The sequence below is a fragment of the Marmota monax genome, unplaced genomic scaffold, assembly GCF_021218885.2.
Source record: "Marmota monax isolate L192 unplaced genomic scaffold, Marmota_monax_Labrador192_F-V1.1 WCK01_AAM20220418_F8-fsc00572, whole genome shotgun sequence".
NCBI classification, from domain to species: domain Eukaryota; kingdom Metazoa; phylum Chordata; class Mammalia; order Rodentia; family Sciuridae; genus Marmota; species Marmota monax.
Window position 1 is genome coordinate 141543 of NW_026694402.1, and position 4721 is coordinate 146263.

A 4721-nucleotide genomic window follows, 5' to 3' on the forward strand; every position below is an offset into this window, starting at 1 on the left:
TAATTGAATATGATACAAAAGGATATTTGAAATTCTCTATATAGTTAACATAATTATTGTCTTTGTTGTTGTTGTTGTTGTTGTCTTGGCAGTGTTGGGGATTGAACCCAGAGGCTCATGCATGCTAGGCAAAAACTCTGCCACCAAGTTGCACACCCAGTCACAAAACTGTGACTTTTAAGATTCCTATCTTGCTAAAATCCTAGAACTTTCTTATAATTCACCTTAAATTACTCTAAGAGATAGATTGGAACAGTCATTTTGTTATAGCCCCAATCTATACAGAGATATTTCAAAAATAATGTTTAATAATGATAATATTCAGAGATAATAATGCTGAATTTTTTTTCCTTTTCTTATAGAAAAATATGTCTGCATCTTTCAAGGGCTCCAATAGCTCCAAATTCCAGGTCTCCGAGTTCATTCTGATGGAATTCCCAGGCATTCACAGCCGGCAGCACTGGCTCTCCTTGCCTTTGGCACTGCTCTATCTCTCCACAATTGGTGCAAACATCCTAATCCTCACCACCATCTACCAGGACCCTTCTCTGAAGCAGCCTATGTACCTCTTCCTGGATATCCTCTCTGTGGTGGACATGGGCCTGGCCACCACCATCGTGCCAAAGAGATCCTGGCCATCTTCTGGTTTGATGCCAAGGCCATTAGCCTCCCAGAGTGCTTTGCTCAGATTTATGCCATTAATTACTTTCTAGGCATGGAGTCTGGTGTCTTCCTCTTCATGGCTTTTGATTGATATGTAGCTATTTGTCATCCTCTTTGCTACCCACTGATTGTCACCAATTCTTTTATCTTCAAAGTTACCCTGTTCATGGTGCTTAGAAATGACTTGTCATTCCAGTGCCTGTACTTGCATCTCAGGGTCATTACTGTTCCAGGAATGAAATTGAACATTGCCTGTGCTCTCATCTTGGGGTCACAAACCTGGCTTGTGATGATAGGAGGCCTAATAGTATTTGTCAATTTGCTCTGGTATGGCTTGTAATGGGGAGTGATCCAAGTCTTATTATATTGTCCTATGCCCTGATTCTGCGCTCCGTCTTTAGGCTGAACTCTGCTGAAGCTGTCTCCAAGGCTCTGAGCACTTGCAGCTCCCATCTCATCCTCATCTTCTTCTTCTGCATGTAGTGGTTTCAGTAACTCACCTGGCAGAGACTAAGAATGCTTTGGTTCCAATTCTACTCAACGTGCTACACAACACCATTCCTTCTTCCCTGAACCCTATTGTTTATGCAATAAACAAAGACCTTAGGGTCGTATTCACAAAAGTGTTTTGCTTAGGTTTAAGAAAGAAGTAAGACACTAGAAACCTTCTCCTTGATGAACAAGAACTTTAGCTTATTCTAACTGTATAGTAGAATTTCAAAGAGGACAGAGGAGTGAGTGCATGCCTTTGAGATACATTTTGTTCATGTTTATACATAAATAACTGAAAAGAAAGAAAAGTGCACATAGTCAACCTAGGAAATAAGTGACAGGAGCATGAATTACATGTCATACTCTCAGAATGTTATTGTATCTCTTTTTATAATCTTAAAACCATTGCAGAGAAGAAATAAGGTATAACATATTTTATCTTATATTTCAATCTAACTTGTGTTGCTTTGTTTTGGACTTTGATCTTGTCTGCTTTCTTTTGGATATAGACTCAGAGTCTATCATGAAGTAGCTGGGATATTTTACAAGGTATACATTGAAATATGAATACTAATTTGGTGTTCAGGTCTACCAGTAGCTAGAAAATCTATCATATATTATGTACTGTCACTCTCCTTTCTGTTAGATTAAAAAGAGTCATTCTACTTGGGTCTCAGGTGTGATGAAAATAATGTGAAGAGTTTCCATTATTAGCCAGAATCTATTTCTTTGTGAGACCTGAATTTTTTTTTCAGGTAATACAATAAAGACAAAAGACATGATGTTTTATGGATCCATGAAACTATTTTCTTTAATGACAATGTATTTCAAGACATTAAGATAATTTAAGAAAACATGTGTTTGATATTTTCAGTTTCTCCCAAATAAGCATTACCACGATAAATAGGGGAACTAAGGGAAATAAATAAAACAGAGATGACAGATTTTCTCTTGTGTTTTTATTTGTACATTATAACCAAAGATGCCATGATATCCCAGTACAAAAATGTACACACTACAGTCCAGAGAATTAAAACTATCATGAATATATGCAAGGGCCTATAAAATGCTGCAAAGCATAAAGAAAATGAAGAGAACATTGTGAGAAGAGGTAGGGAGTGTAAACCATGGATTTTCAAAGTAAGCCATGATGTTGTTACAGGAAAGAAAACCAAGCAAAAGTCACCCTAGTGTTTGTTTATTGTGGATGCAGATTGAAGAGCATTTATTCTACACCACTGTCCTGAGTGTGGAAATCAAGAAGCTTCTCTGTTTAAGGAACAGCATCTCACTTGATCCCACATCAGCCAAAAGTGTATAACCTAACACAGGATATAGAGGTTTACCACACAACCCAGGGAGAAGTGCAACTCATTTTTTTGATTTGGCAGTTTGAAATTCATAAGAACTAACTTACATCCAATCCCTTTAAGCTATATGGTCTCTCCTCTAGTGTGTGGAGCTATGTTTGTATCTGTGTGTTTCTGTGTGCATACATGTGTCTCTGTGTGAGAGAGATGGAGTAGGGAGAGAATTGTTCTATTCTCACATGGACTGGTTTTCCCTGTCTCCCTGTAGACTGCCAGGTTCAGATCCACATTTTCTAGAGTTGAAGTGTATTCAAATTGAAGGACTTTCTTTAGAAAATAAGAATTTGAAAATAAAAAGCTATTTATTTTAAATGAAGAAAGAATACAACTTTAGAAGCTGCCAGCAGATATCACAGAATCCTGAAAAAAACACAATATTTTAAATAACTTATTTTCTGCTATATTATCTATAACATAATTTAAATTGTTTACATTTTGATGTTATTTTAAGTTAATAGAAATGTAAAACTAGAACAAGAAATTATGCATACTCATCTAATATTTACATTTTGCTCCATTACTTTATGATTTTCTCTTTATTTCCATGTGTACATCTATATATGTGTTTATGCGCCATTTTTATGAACTAATTGAAAGTAAGTCATAGACACTCTGCCTGTTCACTCAAATAATTCACTGTGTATTTACAATAATGAAGACAATGATCAATATAACCATAAAATGAAAAAAAAAATACGTGATACTATAGTACAAGCTAATCCATAATACACATCTCTATTTTACAAGCATCTCTATGATATCCTTTATGGCAATTATGTCCATGTTTGAGATTTGATCCAATACTAAATGTTTTATTTAGTTATCATGTCTTTTTGTAATATGATCTTTAATCTTGATTTCCCCCCCAGCTTTAGTGAAGTATGATCAGTCAATAAACTTTTATATATTTACATAAGAAAGTTATGTCAGACTCATTCCCTTGTCATTTGTACAATACTTTGAATCTCAACATCATGTTCATGCATAAGACAGGGATCCTAATTAGAATAATACAAGCATATTCCATGCTTATATCAGTACATCAAAATAGATTCTACTAAAAAGAACAACAAAAAAGCCCTTGCATATAAAAGAACAACAACAAAAAGCCCATTTCACAACTAATAGGTGAAACAAAATATCGCATTGCATAAGATATATAGCCACAGTACCTTTTTCTGCATCCTAACCTATTAGTTATAAAGTGATCACATGATTATGGTGGTTAACATTCCCATGTCTGAATAGATAAGATGTACTTTTGTCAAGCATATATATAAGACATTAAGACAATTAGATCATATTCTTATTACTGAAATTACCCAATTACCATCAAGTCCCAAAAGGAGAAATAATAAAAGCAACTTCGATCACAATGCATTAAATTTGGTTATAATTTTTATTTCCATTAGTGGGTTTTAACCCAGGGGCATTCTACCACTGAACCACATCCCTAATCTTTCTTAAAATTTTATTTTGAAGACAGGGTCATTAAGTTGCTCTAAACTTTCAATCTTCCTGCTTCATCCCTGCATGTTGCTGGGATTATAGGCATGAGACACTGAGCTCAGCTAGCAATATAAAATTTTAAAACAGTATTTTCATTCAGCAATCAGTAGCATTATTAAATGATGATTATAGTTTATTATCAATTTGGCAGATATCTATTGGCATGAAAGAAAGGATGGAGAATCTAATACACTATAAAAATTTATTTTGATAAATAATTAGATCAGAAATGTCATAAAAGTTTCACAGTGATGCTCATTTATCATAACATTTCTTCTCAAAATGTTTATATATATATATATATATATATATATATATATATATATATATATATATATATATATATATATATATATATATATATATATATATATATATATACATATATGCCATGTATAAATAAATTGTACACATATGCCATCACAAGAATCCTTTTTTGGAATGTACCACTTAAATAACTTTAAATCAATATAGTAGTCATTATGTTGTAAAACAGTAGCATCATATTTTGTTAAAACAATAAATGCATATCAATACATACATATATTTATTAATGTAGAAATATACCTAACCATTTTCTTTAACAATAATATATTTCCTGACATTAATATAATTTAAGAAAATATGCATTTGATAATTTCAGTTTTGATGATGTTTAAGACCACTATAATATTGATCCTTCATTTT

The 4721-nt window shown here is 33.1% G+C and overlaps 1 pseudogene; it reads left to right on the forward strand.

Annotated features, from left to right (window-relative positions):
* The first annotated feature begins 368 nt into the window (after positions 1-368).
* Positions 369-1316, forward strand: LOC124109520 (olfactory receptor 56B1-like; annotated as a pseudogene).
* The last annotated feature ends 3405 nt before the right edge of the window (positions 1317-4721 follow it).